Source organism: Acartia tonsa, chromosome 15 (assembly GCF_053477335.1).
Source record: "Acartia tonsa isolate MP-2025a chromosome 15, ASM5347733v1, whole genome shotgun sequence".
In the NCBI taxonomy this organism is placed as follows: domain Eukaryota; kingdom Metazoa; phylum Arthropoda; class Copepoda; order Calanoida; family Acartiidae; genus Acartia; species Acartia tonsa.
In genome coordinates this window covers 1,368,603-1,382,042 of record NC_137274.1, presented here as the reverse complement: position 1 = coordinate 1,382,042, position 13,440 = coordinate 1,368,603, and the positions used below count along the sequence as shown (strand labels likewise).

The 13,440-nt window shown below is 45.8% G+C and overlaps 1 protein-coding gene and 1 long non-coding RNA gene across 2 annotated transcripts in view; one reads left to right on the top strand and one right to left on the bottom strand.

Moving 5' to 3' along the window:
- The window catches only part of LOC145306827 (sugar transporter SWEET1-like), a 177,966-nt gene that overhangs the window by 74,595 nt on the left and 89,931 nt on the right, over nucleotides 1-13,440 (top strand). The window lies entirely within an intron of this gene.
- LOC145306835 (uncharacterized) lies at nucleotides 12,550-13,004 on the bottom strand. Its single transcript, XR_013875239.1, has 2 exons — nucleotides 12,862-13,004; nucleotides 12,550-12,693 (listed from the first exon to the last, which is right to left on the bottom strand). It is a non-coding gene; the product is annotated as an uncharacterized LOC145306835 (long non-coding RNA).

Below are 13,440 nucleotides of genomic sequence, written 5' to 3'. Positions count from 1 at the left end.
AATGAACCCTAGAAAGCACAATATCATAGTTAGATGCACCGTGTTTTGGAACTGATAATTTAATCTTATAATAGCGGCTACGCCCCCTAGAGGCCTCTAGGGGCACTTGAGAGGGGAGTTAGATTGCAAACCCCATTTTCATTTTAGAGTTTTTTTTTTTTGGTGGGTTCTATTTTTTTCTACGGGCGATTTCTCTTGGGAGTGTGGTGGTAGCCTCCCTCAAAATAGTTATAAACCTTCCCGGGACCTATGGAAAGCTGCCCTGTTAAGGAGAACCATATTGGTTCAGTGGTTAGCGAGATCCTTTGGTACAAACAAACTTTGGTACTTTATTATAAGGATTAAGCGAATGTATTCATCAATAATTTAATATTAAGTGATATCCAGAGCAAAGACTCCAAGGGGGGGGGTAAAGGGGTGATTACCCCCCCCCCCCCTCCCATTGAAAAAGCTTGGACGCCCCTGATCCAGAGATATTAAGACTAGAGATGCTAATTTTTGTAAACCCAACTCCCAACCTTTAGCATATCAAAATTACTGGTGGAAAAGTTTGGACACCGATAATAGAGCATGATAAGATATTCCATAAAATATGGATAGCACCGCTAAGTAAAAGTTAAATAGTTATGATAGTTAAATGATTTATGAAACCTAATATATAAAAGAAATTTCAGTACACTAAAATAAATTTATGTATGATACTGTAAGAAGCCGGCAGCTTTAACTCTTGGACAAATATTTGGTAAAAAAAAAGACATCATCCATAAGTAGCGAAGCTCAAAAATTATGGATGGATATTCGGATAAAAATGGAGCACTTTCATAAAAAATAAACTAAAAAAATCACGAAAACTTGTAAGATTTATAGCGTGGAAATCTAGGAATTGATCTAGTAACCAATAAGCAAATCTAATAAACAAAGATTTTGTGGGGATATGTAAATTGTTAATTTGTTCAATCCCTAAAAATATCAGTCCTCTATCTCGAATAGGAGTAAAAAAAATCATAGAAATCGAACTAGCACCCCAACCAATAAGTAAATCTTAATAAAACTTGATGAAATTATGAAGAATATTAAAGTGTTCAATCCCCGAAAATTTCAGCCGTCTATCTTGAATAGGAGTAGAGAAAATTATGAAAACTTAAAAATGTAGGAATCGATCTAGCACCTTATTTAATTTACGAATCTTAATGAAAATATGAAGAATATTAACATATTTAATCCCTGAAATTTCCAGCCTTCTATCTTTTATAGGAGCCGAAAAAAAGTAAATTTGTTGAAAAACTGCTTGATACAGGATAATGTTTATGGACATACTTACATTTTTAGGACTTGATTATAGAGTTGCTTCACTTCTAATATTGTTCTTTGTTGTCCCAGGAATCAATATACAAAAAGTCATATCAAACTGATAATTAGATCACATAAAAATTTGTTGTTAAAAAAGTTTAAAATGGACGTATGGACATTCTGGTAACGTGATTATAGAGTTGCTACGCTTTCTAACTCTTATCTAACTTCTACAGGAATCACCATGCAAAGTTTGAAATCGATAGGACAATTCTAACATGCCTAAATTAACGAAAAAAAGCTATCCGTTACGGACGGACGGACCGACCCTAATAATAGAAAAGCTTCGCTTTTAATAAGTTTGAAGGATTTTGTGATATTTTCACCCAAGAAATCAATTCTTGAATTAAACAATGCTCTTGTCTCCTTGTCTCCTAAACATGATTTTTTGTGCTTCGCAACTATTTAATGTTGTCATCCTTGTTATCTGACTAAGCTAACGCGCATGCCTTTTAAAAGCGAAGCTTTTCTATAATTAAAGTAGGTCCGTCCTTGACGGTTAGCTCTGTTCGTTCATTTGTGCATGTTAGAATTGTCCAATTGACTTCAATCTTTGCAACGTTGATTCCTGTAGTAGTTAGGTAGGATTTAGAAAGAGTAGCAACTCTATATTCATTACCAGAATGTCCGTACATCCAATTGTAACCATATTTATTTCATAGTGTTATAGTCAGCTTTCTGCAGATATTAAAATTAAAAATTATAAGGTTGAAACCAGTTTTGATGCCAACCCTAGCTGACAACATCAATAAAAGTGAAGCTCAATAAAACGTATGTAGGGCTAGAACACGTTGAATATTCAGCACCATTGAACAACTCTCTTTTCCAATATTTTATTGTATCTAATCATTCTAGGAATCGATATTCCAAAAATCAAGTAAATTGGATAATTATCCTATTATACAAAGTAGCAAACTTTTTTGTTTGTAGCGAAGGATCTCACTATCCGCTAAACCGATATGGTTCTCCTTTAGCACTTTTAACAGTTATAAATCTATCTCAAAAATAACATTTAAAAATTAGTAACTACTGCTGCTTCATAACAAAATATATTTCGAAGAAAAAAATTCTTCATTATAAATCACATCTCTTAATGAAGTGAATCAAGAAAATTTAGCTAGTAGGTCGGTTTAAATAAAAAAAAGTCGTTGTGTGGGTGTAGGCTATTTTTCTGCCCTTTCATATCCCTAGATACTAGAAACGCAACCGCTAGTTATTAAAGTAAAGTAATAGTAATCTCCGTATATGAGTACCGAAGGATCTTGCTAACCGCTGAACTGATATGGTTCTTCTTTAAAAGGTAGCTTCTCAGATGTCCTGGGAAGGTTTATAACTATAACGAGATGCTGGAAATTGGGTTGTTTATATTTAAGTTATATATTAATGTTTTGTTATTCTTCAGCTTATCAACTTTGGGGACTTTTATAGAGTTTTGATTGGTTGATTCAATAGTGTCAAATTTTGAGTGATAATTATTCGTATTGGGGATGTACATCAATTTGTCGGCCACTGCCTTATCCCTTTAGATAACTAAATATTTATCGGAAACTAGCGGCTACGCCCCTAGGGGCCTCTAGTGTTACTTTAAATGTTTTTTTTATTTATTTTGAAAATATGGCTATTTTGTGTTTGACGTTTACTTTTCGTTGAACTCTCTTTCTAAAATCGAGAAATTAAAAAAAAAATTGATTTCTCTAGGGAAGGTGGTGGTACCCTCCCCCAAAATAGTTATAAACCTTCCCTGGATATATGAGAAGCTACCCTGTTAAGGAGAACCCGATCGGTGCTGCGGTTAGCGAGATCCTTCGGTACAAACATGCAAACACACAGACAAACATCCTGTTACTTTATTTTAAGGATATTCATATTGAGCAATCGCTGTGATTGCTATTACAAAAAAGAACAAATAAATATAAGTATTGACTATTGATAAGTTAATTTAGTGAAAGAAATCATCCATTCTATAAACCTATAAGACAAATTTAAAATCTATATTCTATTTCAAATAATCTTATTCTAAGTTCCTTTTATTGCTATAAGAATATATAAATAACACTTTTAAAAAATTAAAATTTAATTTAATTTTATTCTGTTTTGTTTAAACTAGAATAAATTTAAATTACTTTTTTAAAAATACGACGCCTTGCGGCTATTATTTAAACTAAGAAATATTTTGAAAATAAATCGTTATTGGCCAAATTAGTTGGAAGATTAAACAAATTTTAAATTTCAAATTGCGCAGCTCGGGTTAATAGTAGAAAATTGTTACGCATACTGTTAGAACCGCTATGAACTAAAATTTTTGGAAATATAAGAACGGTTCCTGTGCTACAAATAATCTAGGAGCCAGATGGTAAAATGTCCCAAAATTTACTCGCAAGTCAAGATTTAAGTCAGTTGGGACATTTTAACACGTAGCTCCTAAACTGTGCATAACATTTTTCTACTATTAACATAAGCCGCGCATTTTGAAGTTTAAAAATGTAGGCATCTATTTTTGAAAAATATCTTCTCTAATTTTTAGTTATATTTTAAAATTTACTCGCAAGTCAAGTTTTAAGTCAGTTGGGACATTTTAACACGTAGCTCCCTAACTATACGTAGCAGAGGAATTTTTCTTATATTTCCAAAAAATAGACTTCTTAGCGGTTCTAACGGTATGCGTAACATTTTTCTACTATTAACACAAGCCGCGCAATTTAAATTTTAAAAATCTTCGCATTTTTGGCACACCCTTTAACTTAACGAATCAACCAATCAAAATTCACTCCTTAAAGTTGTTAAGTTAACGAATATGAAAATGTTATTATAAAACTTTGGGGACTAGTGTAATAACAGCCTACTGTCCCCTCTCTCTCTGGATATTAATAAAGAACGACATAAGTGTCGACTAATTCATATTTATAAAAATCATTGCAACGCCTTTTAAGGGGCAATTCGTCGAATTTTCAAAATGGGGTTTGATAGGTTAGGTCATATAAAGTTAGGCGATTGCCCGCAGGGTTAGAGCCTACCGCAGGGGCTAGAAATAGGAGAAAGGCTACTGTGAAAATACGAAGAAACGCCCCGAAGGGGACTATACCCCATCTTTTAAATTCAAAGATTTTTTCATAAACTTTGGAAGATTTTTTTCTTGTGATATTTTAAGAATCATAATTTAATGTTATAACTTTTTCTTCTTCTAAATTTCATATATAAAGTTTCATATTAAAAAAAGTAATTAGTGTTTTTTGATACATTAAACTTTTTCCATTATGGCTTCGAAACCGATTTTAATCCGCTTAATTAGAACTAGTTCTAAGCCATACTGAAAAATTATGTATAGAACTTGAAATCAGCGGGCTCAGTTAATTTTTTCGTTACTTTTGAAAAGCGAAGCTTTTCCAAGATAGGGTCAGTCTGTCCGTAACAGTTGGCTCTTTTAGTTAATTCAGACATGTTAAAATTGTCCTATCGATATCAAACTTAACATGATGATTCCTACAACAGTTAAGTATAATTTAAAAAGCGTAGCAGCTCTATAACTGTTATCAGATAGTCCGTATGTCCATTTATAACATGCTGATTTTTAACTTTTTTTGACTCTAAATTGTAAGATAAAAATATTTTATTGATCTGATTTTTGAAATACTGGGGATTCCTTTTACACCAAGGTATAATGTTACATGCGAAGCATCTCTTTAATCAAGTACTAAAAATGTAAGTATGTTCTTAAACAAAATTATGTAATAAGGAAGTTTTGCAGAATTTTTTGTTAAACTTAGGTATGTATTTGTGGTAATACGGCAACAGACGGACGGGTAGTTTACAGAGTTGCTACGCAGTGGCTTATCATGACAAGCCTTCTGCACTAATCCTATTATATCACCATTCACCTCATGACCGCAGATGACCCCGTTGCGCAGCGGTCAAACTGGACTGGCTAAATAGGGGAGGGGCACGGACACGCAGCAATCACGCGCCCCTCATGCAACTATACAACCGGGAGGCGGTGCCTCCCATTTTACCACAGCTACCCCCACAGACTGTCTACCGCCGCGGGCTACGCCCTTGTCTCCCACACCCCCTTCAAACCTAACCTATTGTTATAATCTATTTGTATATATATAGTAAACATCCATTGTAAATGTATTCAGTTAAATATATAATTTCTGTATGACTAAATCCTGCTAGTTTGTTTTGGTAGAATACTTCAAGGCTAGGGCTCGTTGGATTCGAACTCGCAACCGGTGAGCTGAAACGCTTCGGCTTACCACATCTTGGTGTCAGCTGTGAGATCGAGCCCTACAGAAATTAGCCTATTCTACCTCTGATTGGACCCTTTTGCAAGTAAGGGGACAGTCAGCTGCCAACTGAGAAGCCAACTGACCCGTGAGACGGCCTTTTTAGGTTGATTTTCCATCAATTGAACACATTATGTAGGCCTCTGGCCTACGGCAAGCAGATTTAGCCTGCTAAAAGCGCCAGTTTACGGCGTTTTTCCGTACCGTGTAAGAGTAGCGCTAGTTGCGCAGCCACGGTAATCGGATAATTTAGCTCAGACGGCTACAAAACTGAGTCTAAATTGGCAAGTGTAGCTGGGACAAGCCCCAGGACACCCAGGCCAAACCTACGAGACGGACAGCTAAGTGCTGGTCTCCCTGAGAAGGCAATGTGTGGCTGCGAAGCTTCAGCACACAAGTAAGGCCTACCACTGCGACGGATAGCAGAATTTGAGCCAAAGGCACGGCAGGACGGGACATTCCCTGCCGCTGCCTCCCAGGATTCGAACCCGAGGCGCTGCAGGAAGGGCCATTCCCTGCCGCCACCTTTCGGGATTCGAACCAGCGGCGCTGCAGGACGGGACATTCCCTGCCGCCGCCATCCATCTGACCCTTGCAGGACGGACATTCCCTGCTGCCGGTGCTTCCAGAATCACACCTAGAGCTCCTAGTGATAACTACACATAAGTGTGTATAAATGTCAACCAAGTGATAAAAAGAAATATAAAATTGTTGACCCAGTGATAATTGATAAGCTCTAGTGATTTGAAGCTACAGTATAAGCCACCACCAGCGGTCTACACACACACCATGGTAAGCAATACTACCATAGCTGCAGTTCGGCCACCGCCGAAGTTTCTGCCGACCCCAGCCGAGCGGGAGGCCCCCCTGTCTCAAGGGCAGGACCTCCACTTCCCCTGCCACATCAGGGTGAGGTTTCCTACTCCCGACCCTGCCCAGCACGTACAGGTTGATGCCATGGTAGATTCTGGCAACCGTGTACCAGGGTCTGCCGTCATTTCTGAACACCTCATGCACGCAATGGGCGTGCAGCGCATGTTGGTTCCAGACAACACCCAAATCCTGACTGCTAATGAGGAAGGGCAGCCCCTTCAGGTAATTGGAAAATTATATGAATTATATATGGCAGTTTCACACACTCTTATACTCCATCTGTACCACGTGACTGTGGTACGGAATCTCTCACACCCTCTGAACCTAGGAGGGTATTTTCTCAAGGAGTTCGGAACTAGGCTCTGTTTTGACATGCAACCCCCCTGCTTGTGGGTGCGTGGGGTCCCCATCGACCGGGAGACAGCTGAGAGAGAGTTGAGTTACGAGGGGCCGCTGCCAGGCCCACTGCCAGAGCAGCCGCGTGTAGTTGAGAAAGGTACGCACTGGGTGGATGCTGCGCTGAACGCCCACAGGGGGACCAACCTGCTAGCCATGGGGTTGCCCCCAGTGCCCAAGGTGCCTCTGGAGAACCTGCCAACGACGTTTCCCGAGATTTCCAGCCCTCCAGAGCCTATCTTCTCCGCCGACACCTTCATCAACGGCCAGCCGTGTCCACCTGGCCCCCTCTACCTGGGGCCCCCAGCAATCCAACCGGCCAAGTCCGAGCCCAGGCCCGTCAAGTCGCGGTCTGATGCACTCGGAGCCATGCTCAACCCCCAGGAATCAGCCTCTCCCGGCACCGTGCCCGTCAAGTCGTGGCCGGACGCCCCCGGAGCCACGCATGGCTCCGATGCCTCAGCCTCTCCCAGCGCCGAGCCCGTCAAGTCGCGGCCGAACGCCCACTGAGCCAAGGCTGGTCCCGGCACCCCGGCCTCTCCCAGCGCCGAGCCCGTCAAATCGTGGTCGGACGCCCTCGGAGCCACGCATGGCTCCGACACCTCAGCCCCTCCCGGCGCCGAGCCCGTCAACTCGCGGCCGGTGGCTCCCGGAGCTGAAGCTGACCCCGTGCCAGCCACGTACAGGCTAAGCGCTGTCACCCCAACCGATGGCCAACCACCCCAACTCCGTACGGCCAAGAGGGTGGTCTTGCCTGGCCGCGGTGTCATGGCTGTCCCTGTTGAACTAGTGGGACACCGTACCAAGGATGCCATCCAACTATCTGCCCCAGAACAGAGGTTTGGGGAGTATCTTGTCATCCCAGAAGGCCTGTATGCACACAGGCCTGGCTCTGCCAGCGTGTTCCGAGTGCTGGTGGTAAATGAGGGGGAGATGCCTCTCCTGCTGAACGCCGGCCTCCCCGTGGCTGGGGAGCTGGTAAAGCCCGACATTCTGGAGGTTTCTGACAAGCCTCCCCCTCGTATCCATTCGTTCCAAGAGCCTGTTGAGCCCCCAGATATGCAGCAGCTGTGGGCAGCCCTTGAGATGGAGGAGAACGAATTTCTGCGCAAGGATCCCCTGCTCAAGAAGGAGGTCTGGACCATGTTGTCAGAGTACAGAGATGTCTTCTCAAACTCTACCCCCGGCTGCACTGATGTAGTAGAGTTACAGCTGCGCCTCAAGCCAGGGACCCAGCCGATCCGCCAGAGATTTAGGGATCTGAACCCGCGGCAGGAGGCTGAGCTGGAGAAGCAACTGGACACCTGGCTGCAAGAGGGAGTCATAGAGCCTTCAGACTCCGCCTGGAGCAGCCCCCTGGTGCCCATCAAGAAGAAGGACGGGAGCACCCGCTGGGCCGTCGACTACAGGGCCCTCAACAAGTGTCTTGAGCTGGACAGCTACCCCTTGCCCAGGATCCAGCAGCTGGTAGAACGAGCCGGGGGACACCGCATCTACAGTGCCTTAGACGAGGTGGCTGCGTATTACACCATCCGAGTGTCCGAGGACAGCCGGCCCTGCACCGCCTTCACCACCCCCAGTGGCTTGTACCAATGGAAAAGGATGCCCTTTGGCCTAGCTACAGCACCATCTGTCTACTCCAGATTTATTGCAGGAGTCCTGAACCCATTAGGCACGGCCAACCTCCAGTCATATCTTGATGATGTCCTGAACTTTCACCAAGATACCTGGGCCCACCTGGCTAGGCTCCGGGAAGTCTTGGAAGCCCACCGCAGGGGAGGGATCCGCCTCAAGCCAGCCAAGACCAAGCTGTTTCGAGCCAAAGTAGACTACCTGGGTCACACCCTCAGCCGTGAGGGGATAGCCATGCAAGAGGATTATATTGACCGCATCCTTGACTGGCCGGCCCCCATCACCCCCAAGGACCTGCTGGCGCTCCTGGGGTTCTTCGGCTACTACCGCTTGTTCATCCCAGAGTATGCCGACCTCACCTACGAGATGAATCGGCAGAAAACGGCCAAGACACTGACCTGGACGGCTGAGATGGAAGCCCAGCTGGTACAGCTCAAGGACAAGTTTCACCAAGCCCCCATCCGAGCGCCACCCAGGTTTGACTTACCGGCCGTGTTCCAGCTCACCACAGACTTCAGCAGCCGCGCCATCTCTGCCATACTCAGCCAATGCCAGGACGGCAAGGAGAGGCTTATTGCCGCCGTGGGGCGCAAGACAACCGACCCCGAAACTCGCTACCCATCCTGGAAGGGAGAGATGGCCGCCATCATGTATGGAATTCGGAAATTTCACGGCATCTTGTCCTACCATAGTTTCCAGATCAACACTGATTCCTCAGCCTTGCTACAGATGAAGTCGCTGAACACATCCACAGGGACGGTGGCCCGCTGGTAGGAGGAGCTAGCGGCCCTAGATTTCACTGTCTGCCATCGTCCTGGCACCCAGAACACCAACGCTGACGCCCTCAGCCGCCGGGAGGACAATAATATGCCGACAGCCACCGCCGAAGAATTAGCAGAGCAGGCTGAGTACCTTCACACCCTTTGCCAGCTAGGGGAGCCCGCAGCTGGCAGACCCTCCGCAGCACGGCTGGACCCGGCCAGAGTCTTAGAGGCACAGACACAGGATCCCCTCCTGCTCCGTGTCCGCCAGTGGGTGGCCGACGGAAAGGCCCCAACTAAGGCTGAGCTGCGAGGCAAGGACCGGGACAAGCAGCAGTATGCCAGCCGCTTCGCAGCCCTGGGACTCGACGAGCATGGCTGCCTCACCACCACCAACCAGACCCTGACAGGAGAGAGGACAAGATACCTGCTGCCTTCGGCCCTCCAGCAGGACGCGTTTTTCCTGGCCCATGGGACCCCCATGGCCGGGCACTTTGGGATGGACGCCACTATTGCCTGCGTCGCCATGCATTTCTGGTGGCCCAACCTGTCCCGTGACGTCCGCCTGATGGTTCAGACTTGCCCTGAGTGTGTACAGAAGGTCACCAAGGAGAGGCTGAAGCTAGGAATACACGTGCCCTCCCGCCAGGGGTATCCACAGCAAGTCCTGTTTATTGACCTGGTGGGGCCCCTGCCAGAGACACCAGCCGGGAACCACTACATCCTCACCTGTCAGGATGGGTTCAGCCGGTTTGTCAGCCTCTACGCCATCCCCAACAAACGCACTCTCACGGTGGCTGAAACCCTACTGCACCGCCACCTGGCCACGTTCGGATGTCCCCTGAAGATCCACTCCGACAATGGGATGGAGTTTACTGGCCAGGTATTCAAGGAACTGGCCTCCAAGCTCGAGATTGGCCTGACACATCCACCGCCCTACAACCCGCAGTCCAACCGGGTGGAGAGGTTCCATCGGGCGCTCAACACAGGCATGCGGCTGTTCCTGGACAGAGACGACAACAACTGGGAGCCACACTTGCCTGCCATTGCCTTCGCCTACAATACCAAAGCTTGCAGATCCACGGGCGTGACCCCGTTCCTGGCCTACTTTGGGAGAGAGGCCAAGCTTCCGGTGGACATGGTACTCCGGCTGCCAGACACTGAATATGCCTCAGTCCCAGCCAACGTCCAAGCTCTCCTGCAACGCTACCATGCCGTGTACGACGCAATCCAGCAGCGAGAGGAGGGAACCATCCGAAGGAGCGCGGCCGCCTACGAAGGCACGGCCAAGTACGAAGTTGGAGACCTGGTCTGGTATCTGGCCCCCCGCCTGGTGCCAGGGAAGTCAGCCAAGATTACCAAGAGATGGACTGGCCCTTGGAAGATAGTGAGACAAGCCACAGACGTCCATTATGTCATCAAACCTGCCTCTCCAACAGCCAAGATCTCGGAAATCACCGCGCATGTAGGCCGACTGCGCAAATACACCGGAGATGTAACTGCCCAGCAGATTCCAACAGACATCCAAGGCGACCTGGACGGCGACGAGGACGCCACTGAGCTGCCAGCCGGAGCTGCGGCGCTGCCAGCTAGTGACCCAGGACAGTTTCCAGTGTACCAGCCGGCAGCCGCCGCCCCACAGCCTAGCGGCCAGGATCGTGACCCTGTAGAAGAGAACCTGCAGCACCAACCCAACGAACCACCGCTGCCGCCGCCAGCCCCAGAGCCGCCTAGGGATGCAATCTGGAACCCTGATGCTGACATGGAACCCCTGCCGGCCAGCAGCGAGCCTGCAGGAGGAGAAGCGGCCACTGAGATGGAAGTGGCGGCCCCAGAGGGTGAAGCTGAAGCGATGTGTCCCCTACTGATGACAGCCGTCCCCATCCGAGTGGGAGCTAAGAGGCCAAGCAACCTGGACCAGGCAGGCGCCCCCATGGAATTCTACGCGCCTTCCTCCATCGTTATTCCCCCCTTGGGAGCCTCCAGAGTGAGCCTAGGCCTCCGTGTCCAGTTACCAGCCGAGACAGAACTAGTCCTGCAAACAAGACCAAACTTCAAACGATGGGGCCTGGCTGTCGCCAACCCGCGGCTGGAAGCCAACCGGGAGTTGACAATGCTGATATCCAACCACAGCCAGACCGAGCAGCGAGTGTCCCGCGGAGCCTGTATAGCCAGAGCTGTCCTACACTGAGCTGTGCCCCAGGAAGATGTTGTCGTGCGCAGACAGAGGCTGCCGTATCCCCAGGTTCAAGGCCTGGTGGCTCAGGAGCCCCGCAGCCCTTGAAGGGGAGGTTGTGGTAATACGGCAACAGACGGACGGGTAGTTTACAGAGTTGCTACGCAGTGGCTTATCATGACAAGCCTTCTGCACTAATCCTATTATATCACCATTCACCTCATGACCGCAGATGACCCCGTTGCGCATCGGTCAAACTGGACTGGCTAAATAGGGGAGGGGCACGGACACGCAGCAATCACGCGCCCCTCATGCAACTATACAACCGGGAGGCGGTGCCTCCCCTTTTACCACAGCTACCCCCACAGACTGTCTACCGCCGCGGGCTACGCCCTTGTCTCCCACACCCCCTTCAAACCTAACCTATTGTTATAATCTATTTGTATATATATAGTAAACATCCATTGTAAATGTATTCAGTTAAATATATAATTTCTGTATGACTAAATCCTGCTAGTTTGTTTTGGTAGAATACTTCAAGGCTAGGGCTCGTTGGATTCGAACTCGCAACCGGTGAGCTGAAACGCTTCGGCTTACCACATATTCAATTCATATTTTGCTTATTCAGTTCTGACAATCTACAAGAGTTAATGTTGAAGATGACTTTAGGGGTCTTGGTGTCGCTTCAAGACCTCTCCACGCACCTTGAAACATACTCTGCTTATGATTGCAGTGTAAAGCGTCCATTCGCCCAACAGACAACCACCCCATTAATTGCACGACCCTTGTCTGAGAAGTCCTTACTGTGCATGTTAATGAGTTGCGCCTGTTTGGGGCCACGGCATTCCCCCTACTCTAACTATTTACGTTGCACATCTGAAATAGTAGCAGTGGGAGCCATTTTTAACGTCTTCTTTAAGACGCGGTGTCGGACTGAGATTCGAACCAATCACCTCCGCGACGACGAGGGAGTGCGCTACGTGTCGAGCCACGGTCCTTGGTTACAAGAGTTGATGTTAGTTTGTCCTACGACCAGATAAAGTGAATTATAGAGTAGCTAAAATTCAATAACAAAAACTTTTATTATTTCAGATTTATTTTTAAAAATAAAAAAGTGTTTAAAAATTTCTAACAAACAATAGTGAGCTTTTATAAAAAGAAAAAAGTTTGTTTTAAAGATTTAATACAAATCGAATTAAGATAAAGGGGGAGGTAGGTTGTGCTAAAATTCCGTAAAGGTGTGAGTTTTAAGGCTTAAAAACAGTAGTAGAACGACAATATTAAAAAATATTATTAAAAAAAATTAGTTTTTAGTTCTTTTCAATAAAAAATACACATGTTTAGTGAATATTATCGTTCTACTACTGTTTTTAAGCCTTAAAACTCACACCTTTACGGAATTTTAGCACAACCTACCCCTCCCTTTTTAAAAATAAATAGAAAATGAACTAGCTCAAATCTGAGTAATTCCCCCAAATCGCCCGTTGATCACTAAAACCCACCCCTTCTTTAAATAAATACATTAAAAATAAAAGATGGGAGGTGAAGTTGTTTTCGTTTCATTATTTGGGTATATAGTCCCTTTCGTGGCAACGCCTCTTAAAGGGGCGTTTCGGCGTATGTTCACAGTAGCTTTTGATAGGTTAGGTTAGGTTAGGTGATTGCCCTGCAGGGTTAGGCAATTGGGCCCGAAGGGTTAGAGACCCCCTGCAGGGGCTAGACGGAGAAGAAACACCCCTTAAGAGGCGTTACTACGAAATTAACTATACCCTATTATTACTTAAGGTCAGGTTAGGTTAGGTTATACTAGATATCCCCACAGGGTTAGGGCTTTGATACAAAAGGTCTAACCCTACAAAAGGTCTAATCCTAAAAGGGTCTAATCCTACAAAAGATCTAATGTTACAAAAGATCTAACCCTACAAAAGATCTAAACCTACAAAAGATCTAAACCTACAAAAGATCTAAA